Below are 19,560 nucleotides of genomic sequence, written 5' to 3' on the forward strand. Positions count from 1 at the left end.
ATAGTTTTATTTTCATTTTCAATTTTACTTCAGAGCCACATGTATGTACCCGAAAGAGCCGCATGTGGCTCGCAAGCCACAGTTTGCCGACGACCCCTGGTATCTGATTCTAGCCCTTCATTGTCCTTGAGTTATTTTATAATTCCATAAGTTTTAGATAACTGATAACTATGCATAATTGTTGCCTATAATTATGTAAATTCTATTTAGTGGAGAGTCAGTTAACTTTCTTCCCTTCCTACCCACCCCGACAAGGCCAATTTTACCTCTATTTGAAGATTTATGTCAATAATCCTTATTTATAAATGTGTCTTTTTTGAAATTCTCGCTTGAACTTGTAATACCTCACCAGTTTCCTTAACTAATGAGTTAAATAAAATCTTTAACCTCTACTCATTTTTATATCTGCATAAAAGTTATTATACCTTATTAAAAACAAATATATTTAACATATTCAACAATGATACACTGTCACTTCTTAACATTCAAGGTCATCAGTATTTCCCCTTTGGCCACCCTACTCCCCATGTAAACTTTAGGATATTAAAACAGTATAAGTCATTGTTCTCTGAGTACACAAAGGGAGCTTTGTTTCATCTGGTTCTTGGCTAAGACTATGTATCTGTTTATGCCGTGTTTAACTCCACAGCTGGACCCATGGACCAGCGGGTACACTGAACCACTGGGACAGTCTTGTTTTAATAGTCAATACAGCACCCTGTGTATATGTAAGTCTGGTTGTGTACTGCCAAAAAGTTATTCCTCATTGGTGACAGCAGTGTTTGGGAATCTGGTGTTATGATCTAATTATTAGCTGATCTCTGTCAGGATATAATGGGCATCTGTTAGGTGAGAGATGATAAAGAATCAGGTTTGTCAGCTTCTTTTATTTGTCTTTTTGACTGTATGTGAACTCAGCTCAGTCAAGAAAACATTTTATGCTCTTGGAAAGTAGAACATCCCTTTGAAATCTGCTCTAGTGAGTTTTTATGGTTCTGGTTTACTGTTAACCTATGATTAAGGTTATACAACTAAAGCTGCAAGCTCTCAGCAAGTCTGTATATCTATAATTGAAAAAAGCCTTTACCTTTCAACGTGTTTGACATTTTCCTACCACTGGAGTACATAAATTACAAAGTTTCTCAAATCCAAATAGTTCCATTCTAATTCGTTCTTAAAGAAAAATAAGTACTTATATAACTAATATTTCCAAATTGCTCAAGAAATAAAGAAATTGGGCATGTAAAACTAAGCTTAAAAAAATTCTTAAAAAACGTCAAGATCAGAAGTAGGTTTGTATAAAAACACAAGTTCACATTATAAAGTTGAATCTCTTACCAATTAGGGTGGTTTTATAATTTTTGGGTTAAAAACATCTATATGATTCTTCCCTGGTTTTATCAATGTGGTTGTGTAAGTTTGCTAATGCTGTGTAACAATATTACCACAAACTTCTCAGCTTAAAGCAACACACATTTATTAACACACAGTTTTTGTTGATCAACCAACGCTAAGTTTATTAGGCCTGCTGCAGGAAGGGAGAACACCACCTTACGAGATCTTATTAATGTCTCAAAATGGGGAGAGTAAGGGAGGTTAATTATAGGCTTGAGGATCTGGGATTAAATGATTGAAGGCATGTTTGTCAACACAGAAAACAAACTGAGACAAAGGATAGGCCTTGACATAATAATTTAAGATTGAGGGACTTAGTAAAGCCAGCTTCTTGACATGAGTGTTGATAAGTAAATGTTTTCTTTTTGTTTATAAGCTACCTATTTGGCCAAGTGAACAATCTATTATCTTGATAGAAAATAGAGATGTTTGACGAGATGAACAAACTATATGAATAAATTGCTTTTTAGGAATTTCCTGAAGCAAATAGTGAAATTGTTTATTGGTTTATAGCTTTATATTCCCAGGCAAGAATTTCCTGGAATAAATATTAAGTCAAATAATACAGGGGATCTTAGTTCTCAGTCCCAATCACGAAGCTATGTGAATACAAATGGTCTAAAATCTTTTTTTTTTTTTCCTTGTACAGCCAAACTACTTTCTCTTACTGGATTTTGAGTAAAAATATCAATCATGTCAAAGTTTCGATGCAGACTCCTAAAAAGCATAGCAGATCTGGACACAGATGGGGTGTGTGCAGACAGCTCCTTCTATAAGGTTTGGGAGTGGGATGAGCACTAGGGTGGTGGGGCCTAGGGGTTGGGCTGTCACCTTGCTGGTGTCCTAGGCGGTGTCCTGGATGCTGGGCTGAGTATACAGGTGGCCGCTGGAGGTGAACAGGGCAGTCCAGGCATTTCAGATGGTGATCGCACACTGGTGGCTCATGGGCCTTGTGGTGGGGCTGGGACCCTCAGCCTTCTTGTATTTCTGCAGGTTCTCAAAGGTTCTTAATTTGGGATTCAGATAAATGATTTTCTAAGTTAATTTAACCAAGATTCTTATTTAACTTTAAAACCTTAGACTATGCTTAACATTATTTAATGCATATCATTAGAAATCTAGATAATTTCTAAGCAAACTATAACACTGAAATGTGATCACCCAACATATTTTTTTTTATTTAAAGATTTTAATTGGAGAATTGGGGGAGGGGAACAGACAAGTTACTGTCCTTTTGTTCTTCAGTCTAGTTGTGGAGGATGTTGCTTCACTGGCCCATGTTGGTATTATCATTGCGCTCTTCCCGGGTAAGGCAGATTGGTCGCCAGCCGTGCTTAAGGCGGCTCTTGACAGCTCACACCAGCTGCTGGCCGCTCACGCTGGCTGCTGGCCACACATGGTAGCTTATGGCAGCCCAATGCAGCCTACACCATCGCCGGTGACTCACAGCAGCCCAGCTCCAGGTTGCACTGTTGTTCACCACCTTAGCTGTAGAGGGCGCAGCATCGCTGGCCCTCATGTGGGATCTGAACCGGGGTTCTGCTGCTCACAGCTGGTGTCCCAAGCCAGCTCTTAACTAACGCACCACTCAGCGGCCCAACATATTTTTAATATATATTCTTTTGTCACTTATAGTGGATATATTTACTGGTCATGTTAATGATTGTGTTCATTTTGCTAATTTAAAAGATGAAAAATGGATTGCATGACTCTAGAGGATTTTGTGTATTTATGAATTTTCCTAATTTGCTAAACTGTGCATGATACATACTTCTACACTCCCGGTTTTCTCTATGTAATAGAAATTAGTTAATTTGATTAGAAGCTATATATAATTCACATAGATAATCAGGCTAAAGCAATAGCAGCAGAAAAGTATAACTGGGAATGCAAGGTAGTGGAATGTGTTTTTGTTTTCAAGGAAAGGAGGGTAGTTTTGCCCTAAAGTAAAGTCTGGTTCTTCCAGAATGTGAAAAAGGATTATTGTGTAAGACAAATCTTGAATAGATATAGAAACTCATTGATTGGCAGAAAAAAAATTTGCATTTGCATCAAACTGCAAATAATAAATTCGAAAAGAAGCAATAAAATGTATCCAAATTTTGACAAAGTTCACTCAGTTTTGATGGGTATATTGGTAAGATAATTTAAAAAGTAAGGGAGAAAGCTCATGAATCCTTTATTGCTAAATATAATATTAATGCAAAACTAGAATTTAGTTTTCTATATATTAAAATGACAGTTTATCTTGAACCATTTGGTTTTCTCTTAACAAGGGGTATTGAAGGGGAGCAAAGTATGCCACCCAAAAATATATCACTTTGACAAATTGGTTATTTTGAATTAAAGTTACTTAAGAAACAGCCAGTGCAAGAAAGGTACTCTGACCCCCACATTGCTGCCCTGCAGCAGGGAATAAATCTCCCATATGAAAGGTACCTTCCCTGTACCAGGAGGGTAGAAGGCATCCTTATCATCAGAGATAGGGAATTCATGGCCAAGATGTCTGTATAAACAAACCTTGTTACTTCCTAATTTACCACCCTCAACACAAACTTCTTTGTCTTGTCAAATCCTCAGAAATTCATTGTGTTTTTTGTCTATAAGGTGTAAAAGTTGCCTCCTTCGGTCATTTCTCTGAGTCTCACATTTTTATGGGTTCCCATATGTATGAAACTAAACTTGTTTTTCTTCTGTTAATCTGTCTTATGTCAATTCTATCATTAGACCAGCCAAAATCCAAGAAGGTTAGAAGGGAAAACTTTTTCCCCCTACAGTAGGAAATGGTTATTTTACATTCCATGTGATCTGTTTGCATGACAGAAATTCTATATCCCACCAAAATAGTTTTCTATGTTTTGTGCTGACTTTGTCAAGTCCTTCATTAAGTATCGACATATGAAACCCTCAAACCTACAGAAATTTTTTATAAGAGTTTATTTGAGCCCAAACGGACTACAATTGCCAGGCAGCAAGATCTCAAATGCTTGGGAGAATAATCATTCTGCAGCTCCTTTTATGAATTTGGAATTAAGGAGGGGACATAATGAAGATTAGTTAACAAGATTATGTGCTTTCTTGTTGGTGGTTGTATTTCTGAAAAGAGGCATTTCAAAGGTGTATTAAGCTAGAATCAGCGGTTCTCAACCTGTGGGTCACGACCCCTTTGGGGGGTCGAATGACCCTTTCACAGGGATCGCCTAAGACCATCGGAAAACAAAAAGATATTTACATTACGATTCATAACAGTAGCAAAATTACAGTTATAGACTAGCAACGAAAATAATTTTATGGTTGGGGGTCACCACAACATGAGGAACTGTATTAAGGGGTCACAGCATTAGGAAGGTTGAGAACCGCTGAGCTAGATGCACAGAAGCAATGGATGGGACTTATTTAAGGCAAGGATAAGCCTTTCACTAGAAGAGTAGGGTGTGACTATCCATCATGACCTGTCCAATTAGGAATTTATGGTCAGATCATCCTGCAAGGTTATTTTCCATAGAACACCTTTTTCATCCACATAAGCAACAAAAATATAAAGTTCCATATTTCTTAAATAGCTAAGATTCCTTTCAATTGTGTTACTTTCTTATTGTTATTTGGAATATTATATCATCATTTTGATTAGTAGGTAGCCAATTTATTGCTTCTCAGGCACACCTGATTCTATTTTACTAAGTGATTTAAAGTACTCTTGATTTTGCTTTTCCACATTCATATCCTAAAGTCAGAAAAATAAAATTTTCAGTTGTATTTTTTTTTACACATAAAATTTCATTGAAACTTCCCTTAAGGCCCCTGAAACTTCATGAAGATTTGCTCTTTTGCCTTATAATAGAAGTGATGACCAAAATAAATTCTTGATATATTCTATAATTCTTGATTAGTTCAACACTATTGTAAGAACTGATCAAAAGAGTGTCAAAGGGCAGATTTTATAGATAAAATATTACGTATATGTATGTTTCTGAGATTGTAAACATTATAGAATGAATTAGAAGGCCCTGGAGATTTATCAGTGCTCTCACTGTCCATAATCCAGTAGTCTCCCCTTATCCATGGGGGATACATTCTAAACCCCACCCCCAGTGGATCCCTGAAACTGCAGCTAGTGCTTAACCCTATATATACTATGTTTCTTCCTATAAATACATACATATGATAAAGTTTAGTTTATAAATTAGGCACAGTAAGAGATTAATAACAATAATAATAAAATAGAACAATTACAACAACATACTGTAATAAAAGTTATGTGAATGGCTTTGGGGCCACTTTTAAGTAAAATAAGGGTTACTTGAACACAAGAATTGTGACAGCACAATAGTCGATTTGATAACAGAGATGGCCATTAAGTGACTGACAGGCGGGTGGAGTACACGGCGTGGATACGCTGGACAAAGGGTTGATTCATGTCCTAGGAGGAAGGGTACAAGACTGCATCACTCAAAAAGGTGTGCAATTTAAAACTTGTGAATTATTTCTGGAATTTTCCATTTAATATTTTCAGATTGCAGTTCACCATGGGTAATTGAAACCATGGAAAGCAAAACCTCAAATAAGGGGGGACTACTGTATGTTCTCACTGCCAGACAAAACACTGATCAAATTCTTACAAAAAATTCTGTACTGCAGTCAATACAAAGTTGTACTGTATTCAGTTTTGACATTATTGGTTACCACATAAATTAACCATAATCACTCTCACTGACAGATAATTTCTGTTATCTTCTGATACTTGCCAAAAGGCTCACAAGTTAAAATTTTTATCTTCAACAAAGAAGGACAATCTCAGAATTTCATGTAAGAACTACACCATGTGCTTTTAATTGTTGATATTACAATGAATAGGCTCAGGAGTAACAACTTTGGAGCATAAAGATAACATTGCTTGCGCATTTGTCAAATATACATGGGAAACCAGCTGGGATTTCCCAATGGGTTCAGGAGCAGATGACTTCATGATGACCTACGATGTAGTAGAACAATAAATAAATACATAAATCTAAATGAACTAATAAAGGAAATGGAACTATAGTTCTGTGGTTTGGAATACTGATGGCATTTATTTGTCTATTGTCTGATGCTTGTATAAAGAAGTCCTTTTTTTTTTTACTTGGTTATTTACTTCTAACTCTCTAATTCTCAACATTAAATGCAACTCTCAAATCAAATGAAACATTTTAAATATTGCTTCTAACTCTCAGTGCCTCCTTCAGAGTTTAGAACTAAATAACCTTACTGAGTCTCCACACCTTACATGGGAATAAAGTGACCTGCATGGGGTCAATAAGAAGCTGTCTTTCTTTCACCAGGTGTAAATTCTTTTTTTTTTAATAAAAGATGAAATTTATTCACATAAGCAATAATTGGAGTTGCTATTAAGAAGTACATTTTTCTAATTGCTCTTGTAAGTAGGTATTAAGGGCTGCATACATTAAATAAAACTGGGTATCAAGATTATGCATTTCTACATAAACACCATAAATACTATTTTAACATCATATCTGTAAATCATGAAGAAAATGAAGCAAAGACAAGGATATTCCACAATAAACAATATTTCAGAGAACATGATAACTCTAAGTATGAAAAAGTAACATGGCATATAGTCAGCTAGTGCTAATTATCAAGCTAAAATATTTTTAATGTATTTCATATGACTTGATGTCTACAGATGGGTCTTTATTCTGACTAAATGGTATTTTCACATATTTAATACTATAGAATTAAAAAGTAATATTTTAAATGCTTGAATTTAACTTGCTCTTGAGATTAGTATGACACTGGATATCTGGGGATATTTCTCAACTGACACACATGGTCAGTATTTCTGCAAATATATGAGTATACTTTGTGAAGATGTTGACTCTTAAGGTTTTGTTCTGGCTCTTCTGGTCTAAATCATACCTAGGTCAATCCAAAAGAATCAATAAAGAAATAGTACAGTAGTGTTGAATGTTAAATCATATCATATAATTTAAATAATATCCACTTACAGCTTTAAAACTGGTTTAGCAATCTCTTGTTGAATATAAAAGATGTAAGAAATGCATTTACTCTGCTTACTCCCAAAATCTGACTAAATCAACCATATAGGAAAGAAAACAAAAGCCCTCAAAAACGAAGACTAGGAAAAGAGATGGCAACAGAAAAGAGATGTCAACAAAATTTGGAAGACAGTAAGTAGATAGACAAGCAATAACTGATTTAGGTTTCAGCTTTCTCTGCGCTGGGTGTACAAGGGGAGAAACCCAGTAAGAAGACAACTCATTCATAATTTGCCCTCAAAGTCAGGAATTTGAGACAGCAGCTACCTCTGAAGGCAGGGTTGCAGAATGGATGAAAACAGGATGACGGGCTGAATGTCTACATTAGTAGTAATTAGACTTCTCAGATCTTCTCTCTTGCCTAATCATATAGTTTAGGGGATGGCCCTTCTCTGGCAGAACCTGGAAGAATTAATGTTGAACCAGAAAAGATTGGGCTTAGGAGTACCAGACAAAGCTGAGTGACAATGAAGAGCTGAAAACAAGGTGAAAAAATGGGTAGGACACAGGCAGGCATTTAAATTAATGTCTGCACACGGAGGGCTGAATCTCTGAGCCTTCTTTCCCAATCAGCGTCCACAACACTGGTTGTCAGACTTAACACCCCACAGATAAGGAAATGAACAATTCTTCTCCGGAGAAAATCATAGGCCCAGCAACCTGCAGACACTGACATTTAGAGGTTTCTCTAAGAATGCTGCCAGGTCTCCACTCATCACTCACTAAAAGGTCCACCAATTAATAAGCTCCAGGCACTGGCACAGAACTCCCGATTTTTTTATGTCTCCTTCTTGAATACACACAAACAGATACTCAAAAATCACAAGACATTTGAGAACAAGCTTTAACATGACAGTCATTAAAGCAAAAGGGGGGAAATGGGTCTCAAAATAAACAACGCAAGGTTCAAATTAAAACTTAAAAGATATTAATATCCTTAGAAATAAAAACATATTACACATCCATGACACAAGGATGCTATGAAAATGGAACATTCAAAGAAAAAGTCTGAAAAATTAAAAAAATAATAGTTGATACAAAAATTTCAACAGAAGAGTTAAAAGATAAAATTAAGAGAAAAATCAAAATTCTAGTATAAAATAAATGGGAAAAGGGAGATAAGAAAATTAAAGAATCATTCAAAGAAATCAAACACCTCACTAACAAGAGTTTTGAAAAAGACAGAAAACAGAGAATCTTACCAAAGAGACAATATAAAACTTGTGGATAAAAATAGCAGATTGAGCATTTCCACTTACTTTTGGTCTCTCCCTAATCCACACAAAAATGACTGTAAAGGAATTCGTTTTTAAGTACATAAATATAGTGAATGAAAAGAGAAAAAGCAGTAAAATTTTGGAAGTTAGAAAGCAGGCAAATAATTGGTAAACAATTAAACAGAATGAGGAAGCTCAGTCAGAAAGCCAAGATGCAATCTGGTTTTATTGCAGAGCTCCCCCTAAAAACAAGGAACTGGTCAGATGCCACGTAATTCTCTACATTGGGTGAATGTGTGTGTCAGCGGTGATGAGACGTATTAGGGAAAAAGCACTACTAAAAATAAGTTCTTCACAATAAATAACCAGTTAAAACTTTCTCTAGCTGAAAAAAGTCTGGAGATTTATGCTTTGCAGAGGGTAGAAAAGATGATCTCTGGCCTATCCAGATGATTGAACAACTTGCCTCACCATGTGCTCAGAACTTCCATTCAGCCCTTTAGTGCCTCACACTTAAATATGAACAGGCAAATATCACCAGATCTAAGAAAAGTCTTTAACATGAAAGACAGAAACCAAACCAAACAAAATCAACTCAGTAAAAAGGTATTTGGCAGAAATAAAACCTTCACAAAAATTATCAATATCTCAAATGGACACAAGATAAAATAATCATAAAATAAGTAGGATTCCATGAAGGTGAGGGAGAGGAGAAACAGGAAAAAAAAGGGGGAGGGGGCTTTTGAAAATTAAGATTTATAGCAGAGGGCCAGCTGAGTGGCACGTTGGTTAAGAGCTGGCTTGAGACACCAGAGGGCCCCAGTTCGGATCCCACATATGAGGGCCAGTGATACTGCCCTCTACAGCTAAGATGCTGAACAACAGCTCAACCTGGAGCTGGGCTGCCATGAGTTGCCGGCGACTGGCATAGGCTGCATCCCCTGCTGCAGTGGGTTGCCATGGGCTACCAAGTGTAGCCAGCAACCAGCGTGAGCAGCCTGCAGCCACAGTGAGTGGCCGTCTAGAAGCTGGCAACTGATCTGCCTCGCCTGCAAAGAGTGCAATGATGGTGCCAACTTGGGCCAGTGAAGCAACGTCCTCCGTAACTAGACTGAAGAACAAAAGGACAGCAACTTGTCTGTTCCCCTTCCCCCAATTCCCCAGCGCTGTTCCCATCCCCCAATTTAAAAAAAAAAGAATTCTAGCAGAAATTAAAAACAAAAACTCAATTAAAGAATTGGGAAGGTTAAGAAAATCTCCTAGAAAATTAAAAAATATAAAAATATAAACATAAATATATATATGAGAGAAAGAAGAGGAGAGTCTTAGAGAACCAGACTAGGAGATCCAATATATAAACAATAGGCATTCCAGAAACAGAGAAAATGGAGGAAAGGAAATCACAAAGAAAATAATTCCAGAAAAATTTCTAGAAGTCAAGATAGGAGGTTCCAGATTGTCGAAGTCTCAGAACAATGGGTGAAAACAGATTCTCAACAAGGCATCATTATAAATTTCAACACACCAAGTGGCTAAAGAAAAGGTGGGTGATAATTAACAGAGGTAAAACATAGGACATAACAAAAAAAATAAAAAACCGGAATGGCAACTGGAATTCTTAAAGAGCAACAATGGAACTTCAGAGCCAGCCAAGTGGCTCAGTTCGTTAGAGTGTGAGCTCTGAGCAACAGGGTTGCAGGGTTGCTGGTTTGATTTCCACATGGGCCAGTGAACTGCACCTGAGCTGAGCTGCCGCTGAGCCGGTAAGAGCACATGCTCTTAACAACAAGGTTGCTGGTTCGACTCTCGTATGGGATGGTGGGCTGCACCCTCCTGCAACTAAGATTGAACACGGCACCTTGAGCTGAGCAGCCAACAGGCGGCCAGATGGCTCAGTGTGCAACAACTCTGCCAGTTCGACTCACACACGGGATGGTAGACTACAGCTCCCCACCCCGCCCACCCCGCAACTAGATTGAAAGCAGCAACAGGACTTAGAGCTGAGCTTGCGCCCTCCACAACTAAAATTGAAGGGCAACAACTTGACTTGGAGTTGATGCATCCTGGAAAAACACAGTGTTCCCTTTCCCCAATTCCCCAACACTGTCCCCCTCCCCAATTCCCCAATAGAAAATCTTAAAAAAAAAAAAAGAATGGAACTTCAAAGTAATACCTTCAAAATTATCAAGGGAATGATTTTAAACCTGGAATTCCATTCTCAATCAAAGGATCAATTAATATTCAGGTAGAATAAAAACATTCAGGTTTGCAAGGTCACAAAAAATGTACTTCCCCTGCAACCTTTCTGAAGATAATACTGGAGGATATGCACCACCAAAATGAGAAAGTAAACCAAGTAAGAGGCAGACATGGAATGTAAGAAAAAGAGCACCAATTCAAGAAATGCAAAATGAATACCTAAGAAGTAACTGGTGCTTTCCAGGGGATAGTTATACATCAGTGGAAAGCTGAACCAATCCAGGCGTGGGCTGCAGAAGAACTTTCTCATCGAAGATGAAAGTGACCTACCACCTAATGCTTTTGAACATACTGAGAGATTTATACGCCCAAAAGACTCTGAGGCTGAATTAATATGTACAAAGTAAACAATGCAAATGAAAAATTAAGACAAGTATTTATCTGTGAAGCGTATTTACATGATCATAATATAAATACTGAATATTCTTCTTAAAATCAATATTACTATACTTGAAAGATGAGGTGAATAAAAAATGATCAGATTTTCCCATCAAGATGGCGGAGTAGATAAATGCTGTACTCATTTCCTCTCAGGCCCACATCAATTACAACCAAACTACAGACCAACCACCACTGAGAATCACCTGAAGCCTAGCTGAATCTAAGCCCTAAGCCCTACAACTACAGGCATACAGAAGAAGCCTCCTTCAGACTGGTAGGAGGGGCAGAGACAAGGAACAGGCTGGTCCCACACCTGCATGTGACCATTAAAAATCAGGAGGGCTATCTCGGCTGTGGGGATCCTCTCTGAGGAGCATGGGCTCTCAGCCCTACACCAGGCTCCCCAACCCAGGATTCCAGTGTCTGGGAGAGAACTGCCCAGGACTTCTAGATGTGAAAACCAGCAGAGACTGTGGCTGAGTGGGATGAAGGGCGGCTGCAGTCCCAGGTGCTCCTCTTGGAGGCCGGCACACAGACCTACTTGCTGACAGGCTCACTTGCTCTAAAGGCCAGCACTGAGGCAGCAGCTCAAAAGGCACCAGGCCATACGGGAAGGAACTGAATTGTCTAGCTTCAAGGTGAGGGCTGGGGAGACAGCTTTCTCCCGGATGGAGAAGTTGGCAGAAGCCACTGTTTCTCTAGGGAGCCCTCCCCCTCCCTGCATGCAGCTGCATGCAGATGCCATATCTGACTCTCCATAGAACAGGCTAGCCCCTCTCATCTGCCCTGCCCTTTTATTCCCTCAGACCCCACCCTATCTAACTTTTGGGCACACCCAAGCTGCTTCCAGTCGCTTTTCCATACAAGTTGCATGCCTTGGCTCATGATGCAGACTTTCCTAAAATCTCAAAGGTTCACAAAACTCAAACAAGCAGAATCTGGCTTCGGCATGTCCCATACCTCTAGCTGAGCAGCCCCAAGCCCAGGACTAGTGACAGCCAGCTGTGGTTCACAGCTTGGCCTGTCACGGCACCTCCAAGCACAGTGTAGACTGCAATAATTTCTGGATTGCTTTGTGGCTTATGCCGGATGGCCCCAGGCAGGGCACAGATTGGCTGACCTTGGCCTGCAGAGGGTCACCCCCCAGGAGGCCCCAGGGCTGGTAGGCCCAATGGCCAGCTTCAAAGAGATAGGAAACATAAAAATAGAGATAGAAAACATAAAAAAGAACCAGTCAGAAATAAAGACTACAATAACTGAAATGAAGAATACATTAGAGGGAATCAACAGTAGATTAGCTGAAGCAGAGGATCAAATCAGGGACTTGGAAGATAAGGTAGCAGAAAACACACAATCAGAACAGCAAAAAGAAAAAAAGATTACAAAAAAAAAAAAAGAAGAGTTTAAGGGGTCTCTGGGACAACATCAAGCATACTAACATTGGCATCATAGGGATACCAGAAGGAGAAGATAGAGAACAAGAAACTGAAAACCTATTTGAAGAAATAATAACTGGAGCCAGGCGAGTGGCGCATTGTTTAAGAGTTGGCTTGGGATGCTAGCTCTGAGCAGCAGGATCCTGGTTCGGATCTCACATGAGGGCCAGTGATGCTGCGCCCTCTACAGCTAAGATGGTGAACAACAGCTCAACCTGAAGTTGGGCTGCCGTGAGCTGCCATGAGCGGCCATCTAACAGCAGGCAAGCAACTGCCTCACCCGGGAAGAGTGCAATGATGATACCGACATGGGCCAGTGAAGCAACATCCTCCACAACTAGCCTAAAGAACAGAAGGACAGCAACTTGTCTGTTCCCCTTCCCCAATTCCCCGATAAAATCTTTAAAAAAGATTGGAAGGTAGTAGAAAAAACTGTTTAAAAAAAAAAAAAAAAGAAAGAAATAATAACTGAAAACATCCCCACCTGGCAAAGGAAATAGATATACAAGCTCAGGAAATGCACAGAGTCCCAAACAAGATGAACCAAAACAGGCCCACACCAAGACACATCATAATTAAAATGCCAAAGGTTAAAGACAAAGAATCTTAAAAGCAGCAAGAGAAAAGCAATTAGTTACCTACAACGGAGGTCCCTTAAGACTATCAGCTGATTTCACAACAGAACTTTGCAGGCCAGAGAGACTGGCAGGAAAAACTCAAAGTGATCAAACGCAAGGACCTACAATGAAGATTACTTCACCCAGCAAGGCAATCATTTAGAGTTGAAGCACAGATACAGAGCTTCCCAAACTAGAAAAAGCTAAAGGAGTTCATCACCTCCAAACCAGTATTACAAGGAATGTTAGAGGGACTTATTTAAGACACAAAATAAAATAAAAAATATGAATAATAAAATGGCAATAATTACATATTTATCAACAATTACCTTCAATGTAAATGGATTAAATGTGCCAAACAAAAGACAGAGTGGCTGAATGGATAAGAATACAAGACCCTTACATATGTTGCCTACAAGAGACTCACTTCAGATCAAAAGGCACACAGACACTGAAATTAAAGAGACAGGGAAAAGATATTTCATGAGTTCCTTCCCCTCCCGTGCATGATAGAAACACCATGGCTGTGGCAACCTGCTCTCCCTGACACAGGAGACCTCATTCTTTTCTCTTAAGTCCTTCAACTGATTAGATGAGGCCCACTCACATTATGGGGGTTATCAACTGGGAATCCTGTATATGAAAAATACTATAGACAGGTTGATATAGGCAATACCGGAAGGTATTGGCTTCTAATGCTGCTGCTTCCCTGAAAAAATCAGGGCTTCCAGAATTGAAACTTGGGAAGATTTGGGATTTAGCTGACACAAATGGCAAAAGAATCCTGAACAAACAAGAATTCTTTGTTGCTTTGCGTCTGGTGGCATGTGCCCGGAATGGATTGGAGGTTTCCCTGAGTAGCTTGAACCTGGCTGTTCCTCCACCAAGATTTCCTGATACCACTAGTCCCTTGCTAATCAGTAGAAACTCTGCAACTGAGCTCCCATGGGCTGTAAAATCTGAAGATAAGGCCAAATATGATGCAATTTTTGATAGTTTAAGCCCAGTAAATGGATTTCTATCTGGTGATAAAGTGAAACCAGTGTTGCTCAATTCTAAGTTACCTGTGGATATCCTTGGAAGAGTTTGGGAGTTGAGTGATACTGATCATGATGGAATGCTCGATAGAGATGAGTTTACAACTGCCATGTTTTTGGTATACTGCACATTGGAGAAAGACCCTGTGCCAATGTCCTTGCCTCCAGCCTTGGTGCCACCTTCTAAGAGAAAAACGTGGGTTGTATCACTGGCAGAAAAAGCTAAATATGATGAAATCTTCCTGAAAACTGATAAAGATATGGATGGATTTGAGTCTGGATTGGAAGTCGGTGAAATCTTTCTGAAGACAGGTTTACCTTATAACTTACTAGCCCATATTTGGGCATTATGTGACACAAAGGACTGTGGGAAGCTTTCAAAGGATCAGTTTGCCTTGGCTTTCCACTTAATCAATCAAAAGTTAATAAAAGGCATTGACTCTCCTCACATTCTTACTCCTGAGAAGATTCCATCATCAGACAGGTCCAGTTTACAAAAGAACATCATAGGATCCAGTCCTGTTGCAGATTTCTCTGCTGTTAAGGAGCTAGATACCCTTAATAATGAAACAGTTGACCTACAGGGGGAACAGAATAATGTGGAACAGGACCTGGAGGAAAAAGAAGATACTGTTAAACAGAGGACATGCAAGGTTCAGGATCTTCAAGATGAAGTTCAAAGGAAGAATACTAATCTGCAAAACTTTAGGCTCAGAAACAGCAAGTACAAGAACTCCTTGATGGATGGGATGAGCAGAAAGCCCAGCTGGAGGGCAGCTCAAGGAAGACAGGAAGAAATGCAGGGAGGAGGCCCAGCTGATCTCATCCTTGAAAGCTGAATTAAGTAGTCAAGAATCACAGATCTCCACTTATGAAGAAGAGCTGGCCAAAGCTGAGGAAGAGCTGAGTTGCCTACAGCAAGAGACAGCAGAACTGGATGAGGGTGTGGAGTCAGGGAAGGCTCAGCTGGGACCTCTTCAGCAGCACCCACAGGATTCTCAGCAGGAAGTCAGTTCAATGCAAATGAAACTGATGGAAATGAAAGAGCTAGAAAACCATAATAATCAATTAAATTGGTGCAGTAGCCCACAAAGCATTCTTGTAAATGGCGCTACAGATTATTGGAGCCTGAGCACCAGCAGCAGGGAAATAGTCAACCTGGATGAGAACATTGAAGGCCAGAGCAGCCTTGAGCCTGAGCCCATACACCAGGGGTCTCCAGCAAGAAGCAGTCCTCAAGTACTGGCTTCTGGTGAGACTGATGAAAAGGAAGTGGTGACTGCAGCTGTTAATGAAAGTTTGTCCTGAATTGAACAGTGACAGACATTCAAAAGAGGAAGATCCACTTACTGTAGAATCAGAGTTCACTGACAGATCCAATTGCAGATACAAACTTGGATTTCTTTCCAGTCTGATCCTTTTGTTAGCAGTGATCCTTTCAAGGATGATCCTCTTGGGAAAACTGATCCATTTGGAGGTGATCCTTTCAAAGGTTCAGATCCATTTGCATCTGACTGTTTCTTCAAGCAATCTTCTATGATCCTTTTGTCACTTCAAGTACTGACCCTTTCAGTGCAGCCAGCAATGGCAGTAACACATGGGTACAAACACTTATGCACAATGATCCTTTCGCTCTTGGTGGAACTGCTGTTGTTGCAGTTAGTGATGTGGCCCCAGACCCCTCTGCTTCTGTTTTTGGAAAATAATCATTTGAAGGTGGATTTGCTGTGTTTAGCACATTGTCAAAGGTCAACAGTAAAGATCCTTTTAGTTCCCTTTTCACTGCTTCCTTGAAAGAATTCTTAATTCTTCTGTAGGATGTTCATATCATCTTAAACTGCCATTACAGAGTGGCCATCAAGCAAGAGAAAAGTGAGGTATAATCTTCTGCTGTATACTTATTGCACCCTGCAAATTCACATTCTTTGCTTTATAAATGACTAGCTGAACAGCTTGTGCCCATAGATCAATCAGAACAAAATGTTTGTTATCCAAATTCTCTCAAATGTTTATACAATAATTATGTATTGCACCCCAACAGATAATTTTACTGTATTCAATTTTGACATTGTTATACAAGGTCATACCTGAGTGTCATATTTGAAAATAAATAATATTTAATTAGATATGGAAATCTCATCATTAAAGAGCATATGTTGTATTTTACGTATGAAAGCAATGCCTACAAATCCCACCCAAGAAAACTGGCGTGGTACCTGTTTTATGGTTGAAGCTTCACAGGTCATAAGCAACATCACTTACTGGTTGGCCAGGAATCTCAGCATATTTGGGACTTCAAGTAAAAATGAATGTACCCCAGAATCTATAAGCAATGAAGGTGGTGAAATCTTGGTGGGTGGATTTTCTTGGGCTTGGTTTACTAGTCTCAGGATAGAAAACAAATAGATGCTTTTAAATTATTGAATCCTCTACTACTTAATGAAATTACTCAAGATACTTTAATCATTTGGCCTCTATAGTTGCTCAATACTGCATGCTCAAGGAGGCACATCTGGTCAGCTCATAGTTTTTGCGGAGCTAGGCCAAAACATAATGAAACCAGCCATTTGTATGTGTGTGATCAACAATAGCCTCTAGAGCAGCGGTTCTCACCCTATGGGTCGCGACCCCTTTGGGGGTTGAACGACCCTTTCAGAAGGGTCGCCTAAGACCATCAGAAAACAAAAAGATATTTACATTACAATTCATAACAGTAGCAACATTACAGTTATAGAGTAGCAACGAAAATAATTTTATGGTTGGGGGTCACCACAACATGAGGAACTGTATTTAGGGGTCGCGGCATTAGGAAGGTTGAGAACCGCTGCTCTAGAGGTTTCTTAGAATCAGAAGATTAGACTGTTAAGCTAAATTATTTAAAACTTGAAATAAGGTAGAAAGATGGGCAGCAGGACCTTTCAATATCATCACGAGGTATTGTTTAACAGACTAAACCAAAGATTATTTATCTAGAGTAATGTATCTGTGCTTAGCTTGGTTATTTTCTATTAAATACCGGTCTCTACAACATATATGTTAACTTGTAGATATTGACTGGTAGAGAGCAAACTTAAGAACTGCTGGTGAATTTACCAGTGACAGTGAACTTTGAAGGAAGAAAAGAATCTTTTATTGAGCATCATCCAAGTGTCAAAAACTATACATTACTCACATAGTCATAAAAACAACCTTGAGTGATAGGTGTTATTATCTTCATTTTACAAGTAAGAAAGTTGAAGTTGAAAAGGTAAAATGATTTGCCACATTATTTAGCAAGTAAATGGTGGAGCCAGGTGTCAAACCCTGAATGTTCTTCTTTTCAAAATCTATGCTCTTTTACTACATTATTCTACCCTGGTAGTATAAACTTTTTCTAATGACCACAAAGCTTTACCTGCCACTTCAGCAAACTGAAAATGATATCTAAATGTCACCCCCCCTGCCCCCCCCCAAAAATATGCTGGTTAGAAAGGGAGAATTTCATGGTGAGAAATGTAAGTATATGTTCCATGTGCATAGAATAAAAGATCTATGAGTCATCTCCTGCAACCCACTAAGTGTTTAGTTGAAGATTGCTCTTTATCATCTAGCTAGAAGGCAATTAGAAGGTGTGAGACAAAGTATCCCTTAGGAAAAACTGGCTAAAGAATAAATCATTTAAAGTGTTTTACAGACATTATCTAATACATTTTCACACATCCCTGTGAGCTACACAGCCCTACACAAAAAGCGATCCTAATTTGTTTATAGACCATTCAAAGGTGATATAGTGTAAAATGGAAGGCCAAGATGCTGCTAACAAGATTAGACTTACCTAGAGCCTAGAGCAGTTTCAGCCATTTTAGCTGAAACACCACTAAGTTAATTAACCTCTATTGTTTTCCTTAACCCACTTAATGAAAATGTCAGTAACATTTGGGCTAGAAGGCTGTGAAACCAGGAAGGTCATTTAGAATTTTTTTCTCCCCTTCAAGTTGCCCCACTCTTATCTGATCAATGGTTAAAACATCCTTTGCCTTAGAAACAATGGGAGATACTTATATTCACCTTCCCTACGGGAAATGGTACCTTTTAAAAAGCTGTGAACTGTGAATTTCCAGCTAATTTAAGACAACTATTCTACAGAAAGGAGAATTTGTCTTAGCCTGTGAGGAAGACTTGGGGCAAAATAATAGTTACACTACCATCCCTTTCTCCCTTTATTTATTTAACTAAAAGGAAATGTTGATTTCACCTGAAAAAAAAAGTGTGCAACTTGGGAATGAAGTGGGAGATGCAATTTCTGTCCTAGAGAAAGGGTATTGAAGGTGGTGAGGTGAGGCCAAATGTCACATGTGAAACTCGTATTGGATTAATATGTATTGTATTTTCTGGGTTGTCATTTTTAAACATACTTCAATGTAAACAAGAAGAAAGTGAAGTAATGTTATGATAATCTTTCCCAAGCTTGTCTCCACTTGTCTTTCCCATGTCAGTAAGTCATCCCTGAGGCCAGAAACAAAAGTCATCCTGGCTTCTCCCTCTCCCTTATCTCCCACATGCAATCACCAACAAGTTCTACCGATTTTACTTCTGAAATCTGTCTCAAAACTGTCCTCTTTTTTCTCATCTCCTCAGCTTTCACCTTTGTCCAAACCAGTAAAGTGAATGAGGTTACCAGGGTAGAGAATAAAGACCTTTCTCAAAAGCACAGACATTTGGGAAATGCTACAACTGGTAGAAGAGAAGCTGAAAACATGGCAGAAACAATACAATTAGATAAAAAAGAGAATTTAGATAGAAAGGATCAGAGACCTAAGGTTGACCCTCAAGCATTTTCCAGTCTCAAGACAAGAAAGGCAGCTGTGAAATATAAGGTGAATTCAGAACATGTTTCTTATATTTAAGACATATGTATGAAACATTTACTTTATACCAACTTCCAAATGATTACTAAGATTTCTGCATGATTTTTTTCAAGGTGAAATGCTCCAGGTTAAAAAAAACAAAAAAACAAAACTAGCAACATGTAATGAAATAATCGAGTGCCACTTTAGAATTTCTTTTTCTTTTGATTCACTTTTTGGATATTTGAGTCAATACAAATCGGGCATTTGGTTTTTGTTTTACTTTGTATACAATCAACTGGATCAAAGAATCCAAAGGCCAATCAATGTTCAAATTCA

The 19,560-nt window shown here is 38.7% G+C and overlaps 1 pseudogene; it reads left to right on the forward strand.

Annotated features, from left to right (window-relative positions):
- LOC109371940 (epidermal growth factor receptor substrate 15 pseudogene) overlaps nucleotides 1–16,212 on the forward strand; it is a 20,235-nt pseudogene extending 4,023 nt beyond the window's left edge.
- Nucleotides 16,213–19,560: the final 3,348 nt, after the last annotated feature.

Source organism: Hipposideros armiger, unplaced genomic scaffold (genome assembly GCF_001890085.2).
Source record: "Hipposideros armiger isolate ML-2016 unplaced genomic scaffold, ASM189008v1 scaffold_603, whole genome shotgun sequence".
In the NCBI taxonomy this organism is placed as follows: Eukaryota; Metazoa; Chordata; class Mammalia; order Chiroptera; family Hipposideridae; genus Hipposideros; species Hipposideros armiger.